This window comes from Vespa velutina, chromosome 3, assembly GCF_912470025.1.
Source record: "Vespa velutina chromosome 3, iVesVel2.1, whole genome shotgun sequence".
In the NCBI taxonomy this organism is placed as follows: domain Eukaryota; kingdom Metazoa; phylum Arthropoda; class Insecta; order Hymenoptera; family Vespidae; genus Vespa; species Vespa velutina.
The window spans coordinates 3428622-3441259 of NC_062190.1; the positions used below are offsets into that span (position 1 = coordinate 3428622).

General features: G+C 33.4%; 1 long non-coding RNA gene across 2 annotated transcripts; it reads left to right on the forward strand.

Annotated features, from left to right (window-relative positions):
* Positions 1-985: 985 nt before the first annotated feature.
* On the forward strand, positions 986-10786 carry LOC124947767. 2 transcript variants are annotated; one of them, XR_007100486.1, is made up of 3 exons: positions 986-1156; positions 4850-7817; positions 8635-10786. It is a non-coding gene; the product is annotated as an uncharacterized LOC124947767 (long non-coding RNA). The 2 variants fall into 2 exon arrangements; XR_007100485.1 differs by lacking the exon at positions 986-1156 and adding an exon at positions 3098-4422.
* The last annotated feature ends 1852 nt before the right edge of the window (positions 10787-12638 follow it).

The following is a 12638-nucleotide window of genomic DNA, read 5'->3' on the forward strand; positions in this document are numbered from 1 at the left end:
ATGCATTTCTTTACGTTTTAAATGGGTCAAAAAATCAGAAATAAATAATCTTAAGAATATTATGCAATGATATTAATATAGTAAATATATGCATTGAACAATTATTGCTTACTGTAATTGAAATATTAATTGATTGTTATGTAAAAATTAATTTATTTAAATAATATTTATTTAAAAATTATTAATTACTAGTGCAGCACGATATGCATTCGATTTTGAAATACTTCCGAATTCAATTTTTGTACATGTATAAATGAAATTTTTACAATTAGCAAAGTATTTACTAAAATTATCAACTTGTTTTTATCATTACTTCGCAGCTGAAAATTATTTGTTTGTTCAGGAATTGAAGTATAAAAATAGAATGAAATAATTATAAAAAAAAAATTTGCATTTCAAATGTTTTGAATGTTAAAGGTCATTGTATTTATCGGGCTAAATCGAACATTAGTATTGCCAGTATTCCTAATGAATTGTCGGTAATACAGAATGTGACATGAAAATGGTAACGTGCAGGTTTTAAATTTAGTTCGTTTTCCTATTAATCGATGGCACTAAAATAACAGCTTTTTTTTTTATAGTTGATAAGTTAATTACCATACTTTTTCATTATTATAACGCGCTTTTTGTTAAATTTTAAAAACAATTGCAACATTCAAATTGGAAGATAGCAATATGTAAATATTAAATTTTCTCAACCTAATAATAGATGATAAATCACATTTCTATTTATTCTTTTTAATTATATTTTATCAAGGCTCTCTTTCGAAACTATAAAAAAGGTATATCTTAACTTGTTAACTGTTTGCCAAATGTTAATAACGCAATATTTCTAAAAATGAATTCTACAAAAACATATCTCTTATAGACAAGACAAGAATGACTCATTGTCGTTAATCGCAAATTGTTTTTGATGATATTCTCATGATTCATTCATTCTTCCGTTTAATATTCGTCGATTTCTTGATATCGAATGAAAAATATAACAGGGGTCTACTATTGCTACCATAATAACTACAATATTGTGTGAGTCATATCGAGTATCGAGAACCCTCTCGATCATTCAGTTACCGGCCGGAAGCTGTGCGTAAATGTGACAGACGTAAGGCGGCGTTGTTAGGACATTGCCTACGCCATTGTTAATCCAGGTTCACCGGTGAGAAATAACATGTGACTTTATAAATTATTTACCAAATTAAAATGTTAAAGAAATAATTAACATATTCGAATAAGTAACATATCTTTATTTTTGATAAAGACAAAATGCAAGACAAATTTGTGATTTTGTAATATGATAAAAAGAGATTATTTTTATCTTTATCAATTTATTATTACAAAGAAAGTTTTACGAAATGACGAAAGTTCATGAATATTTTTCAATTATTTTTTCAATTCTTTTTTTTTTTTTTTTTCTTTTTAAATAACTATGTCACCCATAGGTTCAACGAGGAAGGCAACGTTAGCTCGAAATTACTCGTGGGAGCGTATTAACAGGTTCGTTAACGATCGAACGTCAAACATGTCTCTCCGATCTATTTTACAGGCGTCGTTATCATGTGACTAAACGCCGGTTCACAATATTACATTCACACAGCGATAAGGAACGACATGATACAATGGGGCAGGTAAAATAGAGAGAGAGGAAGAGAGAGAGCATTTTAGTATTGGAGACGTTCCAAAGTACTACTTTCGCATATGGAATTGAGGTTGTGTTCGTTCGCTTATATTCGCCTTTTAAACCGAGCCTCGCGTGACAGTAAAAGCCTAATCGAAAGCCACTCTTCGCAGCTCAGTTTGGAGGCTCGTGTGAAACCCTGACATGCATTCGAATATGGCGAGATACTTAAACGTAGTCTATATTTGGATTAATACGATCGCGCGATCGTTCGGTTGACCTTCCAAGATTTGTATAAAAATACATTTTTAAATGAAAATTTTGTTTCGAAAACAAAATTTTATACGAATGTATCAATTCCTTCTTTACAATTACAATCACTTCCTATACCTTTTTTGAATGAGTCTTTGTCCTGTTATCGTAAATCGATTTATAGACATCTAAGAAATCGTCTTTGATCGGTATTCATTCTCAGTTAATTGTATTATATCGAAAACGACTATTATTACGCCTAAGATCGAGATAAAGTGAGGGACACAAAGTGGGGATAGCGATAAGCGTTTGCAGCAAAAAAAAAGGGAGGGGGAGCCTCGAGGCGATGCACAAAGTGACCATATTTGGTGTTGTTAGATTACGTTCAATACGTGGGCGTGAACGCACCCTTGTTACTCGTAACTGAATCGCTCCAGTTACGTCGTGGTACGCACATTCATGAAACTAATTAATTTTGTTGGAAGAAGTGCGTTAGATGAATAAGAATAAAAGGAAAAGGTAAAAGAAGAGAAGAAGAGAAAAAGAGAAGAGGGAAAGGAAGAGAGAAAGGTAGGAAGAATACGTCGACGTCTGGAAATCGACCTTTATCGCGCAGAGGATACCAACATCCGCAGGATAACGACTCTGGTGTCCCACCACAGGAAGGGGAAGCGTCTCCTTGCGGATACCAACTCTGCCTTATCCCGACTTCACAATTCAGAAGCTTTTATCGATTTCTGATAAAAAAAATACGGCATTTCCTTGGGATTTTCATGAAATCTTTTTACCCATCTTTTATCAGCTTTTATTTCTTCCGTTTATCATCATGTGATTCTTGTGATTCCTTTTCAAAATATATACATACGTATATCAAAATATTTACCATCAATAATACGTATTCGAAAAGTACGAGCTCTCACGGCGGGAATTTCAAACGTCATACGGAATAACATTTAAATTCTTTCCTTTTTTTTGAGGAGGGGTGAATGTCGGAAAATGGAGGACATCCTCGCATATATTATTACTGCTACTCGTCATCAAATATATATATATCTGAAAAGTAGTTTCTGAGATTTCTCATACGTCATTAGGTCAGAATATACTTTCTATCAACGAACGATGAACCGTTGTCATAGATACAGTCAATGGCAATTTCCGTATTGCATATATATATATATATATATATATATATATATATATATAATATTTATAAGATGCCCTTATATAAACTGCAAAAATATATAAATAATAATTTGTTTTATGAGGACTTTGATAATCAAAAAATTTCGTTTTGGAAGATGATTAATTCATTAAAATAGACTGTACCGTGAGATCTCAAATTTAGAATGATTCCACACGACAAACGTTACTCGATTTCCACCTTCCATTCTATCTTAATAAAATTTTAATTAATGAATCCAGAGGAGAAAGAAACGCGTAACGTCTGCAGATGCGCGCACGCACCGCATGCGACGCGCACTTCGATCGAGTCTCCGCGATGACCTTGATTTCTGAAGCCGTGAAAAGATCCCGTCGTCGTTGAGTCAATTAAACCAAGCCACGAAGTCATTGACTTTGCCGTTTCACGGCCAATTTCTCATCGACGTTCTATAATACGGTATATGTATATATATGTACGTTGTCCCGAAAAATCTTTTAATGATCTCACAGCTTCCTTTACATATATCTTTACGAATGTTAAATTTGATTTACACGACATACTGACTCACTTTTACTTTACGTGCTTGGTATATTTGCGCCTCGAAAAGAAAACGATTTCTAACGATCTAGAAATGTCTTCGAAGACAAAAATAAAAAAATATAAAACAGAGAAAGAAAGAGAGAGAGAGAAATTTCAAATAAAACTAAAGAATTCTTATCCAATCAGAATCGTTTTGAAAGAAAGAAAAAATTTAAGAAAGAAGCATTTACGATTGACCAATTGTTAAGATCAAAAATATGAATTGCGAACTCGGAAATATTCGAAATATCGTCGTCCAATTAGAGAGATGGAAATATTCCAAGTATTAAGATTATTTGGGAGAGAGTTATGGAAGAGGATCGTATGGCTGAACGAAGAAAGTTTAATTCTATTTCATTGATTTCTAAAGAATATATTTCGTCCCTGCGGGTCTCATCCGTTGCGTTTAGTATTAGAAGTAAGCATTCAGTATCCCTAACTAAATTGGACTAACAATGTGTCGTTGTTGAGTTAGGTCGAATCACGTGACCTCTGGCGTCGCACACGCGTGTGCCCACGCGCACGTTGAACGAACGGGGTTGGACGCGTTTATGAAAAGATAGAGCTAGAAGGAGACGGTATTAGGATAAAGATAGAGGTAGAAAGAGGAGGTTGCATCCTGGCTGGGTTTTCGTGTCTCGGTGGCTCCAGCGGCGCCACGGGGGTGTCTCTTTCTCTCTCTGCATGGGGTGAGTCATGGTGTTACCACCTCTCCTCGTGCCTGGGCGTGGTGGCCACCACTGCAGACGTCTCTCATCGATTTCTACAGCCGTGAAACACCATGGGCCGAGTCTCTGCTTTTCGGCTGATTCGCGTACGCTCCTATTCGTTTTTCCTCTCTCTCCCTCTTTCCCCATATTACTCTTGGTTCACTTGACAGAGGACTGGAAATGTATCAAAAAAATGCCAACTCGTCCAGATTTATTTATAAAGTATATATATATATATATATATATATATATATATATATATATATATATATATATATATGTTGTGAATGATATTATAGAGAGTGATAGAAGTTTTTTTGTTAATATTACGTTAAATACATTGAATATTTCAACATTTTGAGATTTGAGACATTTTATATGAAATTTATTGGAGTAATCGAGAAGTCAAAATAAATAATGATATTCGTAGAAGCTATTAAGAGAATCCAATTGTCTATACAGATCTTAACAGATGTTAATGTATGCGATTTAAATGAGTTCTATTATTGTATTCTGTCATTATAATTCTAGAGCTGATAAGGGACAATGGATAGAGTTCGTGGGATGACATACGGTTCCACGATAAATCAGGCATCAGGATACATATACCTTGGGAAGGAGAGTAGGTCTTCCTTAGAGTAAATTTTCCAGGCCTACTACTATAATTAGCAGATATATCTCCCTCCTGCAAAGAAGGCATATGCCGGGGTTCAGCACACAATTCTATCTAACCTCTCTGAAACGAACGTTTGAAAGGCAAACATAGTAATGTTAGAGATAGAACGTGGCCAGTATGTAGAGCCGCACGTTCGAGGAAACCTTTTCGGTGGTCGAGGACAGCTGTAGAACTCGGAGGATGTCTAAACGACGGCCATATCGTTTCAAATTCGAACGCTCCCCATCTGCAGTTCGTCGTGAGTCATCGGTTGCCAGCCAAACTCATGTAGACTCTCTCGTTTTCTCTCTTCCTCATTCGCCCCAAAAGGGAGCTCTCGGTAAGGCTTTCCTCCTATCGAGTGGCGAATCGAATCTCAGAGACTAACTAGACACGTATCAAGTATATTATGTATATCTTAGAAAATTCATTTTGAAGTAGAAAACGTCATGACTTAAGCCCTGATTGGGTTTTAATAATGTACATTTTGTTGGTATTTCCTAATCAAAACTCGGTGCAACTAATTTTGTTTTTCTAATTTTTTGTTGCATCATCAATCTATCTTATTGCATTATTAATCTCTCTTAAATATTATGATGAGGGAGTCGATTAAAGTGATGTGACATATATTGAAAGTTGATTAAAGGAGCATAAGAATATTCATTGTATACGAAAGTAACACTTTGTAAAAAAATAACAATCTTTAGACTGACCAAGTATACAAAAATGTCAACATTTTTTATCAGCATCAGTCTTTATTGAAAGTACGAAAAACACAGTTCCTAACTCCACCCGCAATCAAAGTTATTTCTAGCGAAGAAATGTAGGAGTTCACAAAGATTCGAGTTATTCGACTAGATAGTATATATAACGGAGCGACAGGTGTCGCGATGAAAGCAGGTTCTTCTGACCGATATCCAGGATCGTATCTTGTCTATAGCGTATGTACTAAAGTAAAATATTACCGTCGTCGGCATTTTCGTTTTCTTTTTTAAATTGTGCGACTATCTGTGAAAACATTCACTCGATAAATTTTCACCATTCAACGAAATATTCTTTTTCATATTGAAAAGATCATGTTTTTGTGCATTCAAATATTCCCAATGTAGAACTTATATTTTATATAGAAAAAAAGAAAAAAAATTCTCGTATTGTTAATATGACATAATAAATTTTTTTTCTCATTCTTATTATCATATTTTTTTATTCGAATAAAAATTATCTATTTAAGAAACGCGCATGAGAAAAAAAAATTTTGTTTGGGACACAAATTATCCGAAAATCTAGTTACAGTCCTGTCTTCGCTGCTCCTCGAGATCCGTTTCCAGGCTCCTGCGTTCTAGCCTGAAGCAACGTATACGAAGAGTTCCATTCGAGCACTAAAAAGTGCAACGTGCTCGATAAATCTGTATCTCTCGGTCTTTTGTAAGATAATTTTTTACGTTCACGACGATTTACCGATCAGTAACAATGCAACATTGTCAAAGTTGTTTTTATAGAAGAAAAAGAAACAAATATATCTACATTGAATTCAATTTCATGAGATTTCAACTTGAAAATATGTTTTTAATTACAGCATACATCATATCAAACAATGAGAAGAGAAATCGAGCTCTTATTTCTCTTCTTCATCTTATTCTTCATCTTTTTCTTTAAAAAAAAACAACCAATGGAAGGCTTTGAACGCTAACCTCTAAACGAACTTGAACTTGGAAATATGTAGAACGCATGCGGTCGTGCCGTTAGACATGTTTATCTTATGAGACGTTTTACCACATTAATCTGAGGGTCGTATAAAACTGGCATAAAGTTTCAGATGAGAGAGTCAAATAGTAAATGCATACAAAGGTGTCTTCTTAACAACAGGATTCTTTAGATAGGTTTATGCCGAATGTACAGGTCAAAATGGTGGTCGAACCTGAACCCCTATCTTCTGCCAGCATACACACACAAACACACACGACGCACGTACGGACAAAGGAAGACAAAGACATTCTTTTCTTTACTATAAAATTCAATGCTTTAGGGTCGTTCTAAGAAAAATATTTCCTTGTCTCTATTAGTACAATTGAATCCTTGATGATTTCCCATAAGAACACCATAATCTTTCAAATATATTTATCGTAGCATAGTATATATAATTAAAAATTTCGTATACCGTTATAGTCAAACAATTATAACGCCTGCTTGCATTTCATGTCGTTAGATCATTTCAAATGACAACATCGCGTGTTGTCATATATCACGGTCGAAACATGCAAATGCTTGCCTCTGCAGGAATTGTCGATTAATATATGCATAGTATGATCAGCTTAATCGCGACATTCTACTTTCCAGTCCATTTAAGCAGAATTTACGGATTCGATTGAAATACTGTTGGTAACGTAGTTGGGATGATTTATGTTCATAACGTTAGATTCTACATTTGAGACAGGGATTCTCAACCTTCTCGAAGTTGAAACAAGATTAATTTCTATAGATGATATTTTTGTACAACGATACAAATTAATAAGGAATGTTTAAAAATCTTAATCAGCTATTGATCCCGATTAGAACTAGTTTTAATAGATTCTAAGTCTAAGGGCTCTAAACCCAATCGTGACGACACTGTTGCCCTCGGTATTCCCTTCTACACTCCCTCCACTTCCTTACCCGCTCATTCTATCCGACGAGTATAACCTACTCGGTACCACCCATTCATCCGGCAGTTTTTGCCTACCGGTTTAACGAACCTGTACGCTTCGTTCCAGTTCCATTCAGCTCGCTCCTTTTTTTGCGCCTCAGCGACAATTCTCGTCTGCTCGCGAGATCATTGCTGATGAATGGAGGAGAATAAGACAAGAGGTGAATTAATCTTATCAGAAAATTTCCTAATTGTCAGGTTCACAATAATTGTTGCAATAAATAGCACAAAGTAGCCGATTTGTTGATCTGAACATTTATTCATATTTTATAGGTAATATCACCAAAAAAAAAATCTAAAGAAATTCTTGAATAAACACAATATCATGATACATCATTGGATTATACATACCTAAGAAACGTAATCGATCCTCCCTACCTGTCGAAACGGAAATGGCTATTTATAGACGACGAATGCTTCTTGAATTCTTACGAGTTGCGAGAAAGGACGGTTATGAAGTTGAAACGTCCGGATATATCCCCCGAAAGCTTCTTACGTTAAACAGGAAAGACATACATATATACATATGCATATATATATATATATATATATATATATATATATATATATATATATATATATATATATATAGGTAATAAAAGAAATTTGATCGTTTTTATATGTGTACTACTTTCTGTAAATAATAATCAAAATAATTTCATTCTGCAGAAACGTCATGCTCTCTCGAACATAGCGATATAGCGGAGAACAGTTCGATAACCGTTAAGCATGCTAGTCATTTCAAGTTGCAGAATCTCTTTTTCTCTCTATTTCCCTCTTCTTTCTCTTTTTTACTAAAACTGATAAAACAATCGATAAAAGATATCGGTATATATAATAGATTAATACTATATATATGTTAAAAATATAAACAAACTTCTTATAAGGTAGTCACGTATGTTAAATATTCGTCACAAAGAGAAGATAACGCATTTGGATAAAATATATCCTGGTCGAGAGATACAGTCTTCTCGGTAGTTACAGATAAGACTGAGCCGACTCTACTCAACGAAGGAAACTGGTCGCATTTTCGTAAGTAAGACGCACTGTCTTCAAGTATAGTTGGCCTACTTTCGTATGTAACAAGAACGCTGCACTTGGCCCGAGACGCGTATTCTCTCTCATGTGCGCTCACGCGCTCTCGTGAACACATACATGTAAAAAAATCCATGATACGGTAAGTATATGCTATTCGTGATTATCTCTCAAGTTCGCATGACGTTTAAGGGAAACTTTCACGTTTCTTGCTTAGATATATAACAAATCGCTAATCTAAATCTTGCATTGGCGTTGGATTAAATGATTGCTATCTTGGATCAAAATAAAATCGAACAAATCATGTTAGGTGAAACAATACCGATCGAATTCATTGACTAATCTTATTTAAGTTGATCGTTAAGAAATATGTGCTGCTAACTTTCAGTATTTTTTTTTTAATTTTTAGCAGTAAATTTAAGTCAACCCCGGGAAAAAATATAATTGTATCTTTTTTTTTTAAATTGTTTCAACCATGTTTATATCGCAATCCAAATTAACCTCAACATTTTTATGTAACATCTTTCTCACGTAACAGACAGCAACAAGATAGATTTCTTTAAAGCAAATAAATTACGACGAATTCTGAACGCCGGTCATCGTTCTACCGCAAAATTCAACACTGCTACGAAGAAGCAAAGAGTTAGAAAAGATCATTCTTTTTTCTTTTATCGTATAAGCTTAAATATTACGAAGAAATATTCGCATAAATAACGTCGAAAAAAAACAATAATTTAGCGATAAACGATTGATACAACGATATAATTCATCGAGATTATTATTAATAAATAATTTAGTATGATAATTGTAGATATTAATTGATAGCCATCTTACGAAACAATGTTTTCTTCAGAAAAATTATTCATTAACGTCATTACTTTTTAATGCGGTGACACGATCTTTGACTAACATGATTCTAAAATTACCCTTTTTGGTAGTCCTAATGTTCTACGGCCGTGTTCCGAATCCTTGACCTTATGCGAACTTACAGAGAGCTGTGCGAGAAAACGGAGTCAAGAACGCGACGAACGTATTGTACATACATACTATAGGTACTTCCATACGTACGTATGATGAGACATGCAACATTTAGCCGGTAATATGCGCGACCGGCACATACGTTTTACTGGTTGTCTACCTGTTCTGGATCAGTGTTCGGTGTTGTCTACAAGGTCAAATCTCGAAGAATTCAGCTCGTCGTGACCTCGACGACATGGAGTATCGTGATTATTTCGAGGTCGAATCTTGTAAATTTTTTTGTTCGTCCTTCATAATTCCTAGTTTCGTTCGACTTTGTCAATGTTCAAAATTCAATTCTTTCATACTTTTAATAAATGTTATCTTTCTTATTTTTTTACCAGTATCATTTAAAATATTAAAAAAAAAAAAATAACAAAATTATAATTTTAAATTTCGTGTATTTATTTAATTTAATTTTTTTTTTATTTTTTTACTAGTGTCGTTTGAAAAAAAAGAAAAGAATTGTAGCTTCAATAAGAATATACGTCAGCAGATTTCATCGATAAATTGTTAATTACACGATTGTTAAATTACAGGACAATAACATTTGATTTCAAAGACAAGATGCTTATCTTATCGCGAGAACTTATCGGTAAGATAAGAAAGTGAATATCGAAAACGATTTCAAGAAAGTTTTCTCATGATTATGGATCTAATAGTTTTTTTGACTTTCTCTCTTGGAAATATCTATTGTACAGTCATCATTGAAAATCGCGGAATTTGAATTTTTAACCGTCGACTTTTCGTAGAAATTTCCAAGAAAAAGAAATGACGATTTTTCTATGACTCATTACATACCTCTACGTGATGAGCTACGTCTTAATGATCTTACAATAATTCAAGTAAACATAATTTAACATTTTATATCTGGTGAAATCAATGAAACTCTTGAAACAATAATAACAACTCATATTAACTTTCTATAAAACCATATCTAACTTTGAAATCACATACTTAAGATTTCTTTCATTTAATCACCACGAAATTATTACTTATTTCATATTCAAAAAATTTATATATTTTTTATAAATATAAGTTTTACTTCATATAATAAAATTATATTGATATAAATAACACTCGCATTAATAATATATTAATATATATGTATATATTTCTGTATTAATATATTAATTAAATATTAATAAATAAATTATTACTTATACTAGTATAAATAACATTATAACACATGTTGTATAGATAATATTTTTATAGATATTAATAAAAATTGAATTATAAAAGATTAAATGTCAACAATACGAATTTATAACAAATAAATTAAATCTTTAGCTTTGTAAGATTGATGAAAAACTAATAAAAAAAGAAAAAATGAAAAACGTTTGTAAAAAAGAACACGAGTTACTCAACGCAAATGTCATTGCTTTGAATCATCGTTGACTTTGCCTTCGGTTATATTCACAAACATCACGACCGATATACGTATGTATGTACGTACGTATCTACGTACGCGAACCGGCCTTATTATCGTCGTTGCCTTTACCGTCAGCTGACTTGTCACACTACGAGAATGACTACTACAAAAACTCGGATGTGTCGGTGAAGAGATCAAAAAAGAAGACGTCGCTTCTCTTTGCGTTCTATCGAAAGAAATATACATATACACATGCGTGTACAGAATACTCATACAAAGAATAACTAAATATAGCGATCGCGTTATTTATCGTCGTCACCTCTTCTGGCCGGATTCTTCGCGTGCTACGCGATCGCCATTGAAGACTGTTGTCTCGATCTACAATCTACATGATCGTACTATGATCTCTCTCTTTCTCTCTCTCTCTCTCTCTCTCTCTCTCTCTCTCTCTCTCTCTCTCTCTCTCTTTTTCCCCTTACGTATAAACTTATCTAATGAATTATAATTTATAAGTTTTAAATTATTCATGGAATTTAAAAACGTAAATTGTAAGTCAGATTTATAATTTTTTTTTTGATTACGACACGATAATAATAATAATAATAATAATAATAATATATAATGTTATAGGTGAGAGTATCAAATAGACTTCTAAAAAACTGATAAACAATTATCGTCATATGTTTGGGATAATTTCGTGATAAGATAAAAAAAATACACACAGCGGTATTTCAAAGAATTACATACAATTAGTAGAAGACAATGAAGAAATTGAACATAGTTAGAATCAGTGTAATATCTGATCACTCTTCCGATACGATTAACAACGAAAAGGAGCATGACCATGCAACTATCCGTTTACCGTAAAAGCCAATTTTCGTTAGAACGGTGAGCATGTTGTTAGAGATTGACTGTCCGATCTTTGGCTATTAATTGTTAGAATTTAACGAAGCATTTATGTAGCTCTTTGAAAATAAGAATATTTACATAGTTGGCTGACCATCGTCACCATCTCGTAAAAATTTCAACCAGGACGAGTTTAATTTTAAGACTAATTGACACATTGAATGCAATAATACTAATTAAGAAAGTTATATGGCTTAAAAAAGAAAGGAAAAATAAACAGAATTTTTATATTATATTTGCAAAGAAAATCTATCCTCTTAAGATACAATCTGGATCCAACCTTTTTCTCAAAGTTTCACTTCTTCCAATCATCGGAGAGACTTACAATCACTACTATGTACACAATCGTACATAGTATCTAAAAGAAATAGGAGAACAAGTAACGATCGCTTAGACACAAGTTTTCTTGCTAAAAATCAAAATTCTCCAAAGATGTTAAGTAATCGGTCGATTTTTAAGATAGGTTTACGACCTCTAAACCTATCTCCCAACGATTTCATCGTCTGGACAATATCCCGACGGATTTTCGTCGTCATCCAACGGGAAAGAGCCTTAAGCGTTCCTCTTCTGGGTGGGTACGTTGAACTTACCGTCGCATTCTGTATTGATTTCGGCCGCGGAGAGGCAGACGTTACCTACGGCACGTATTCGC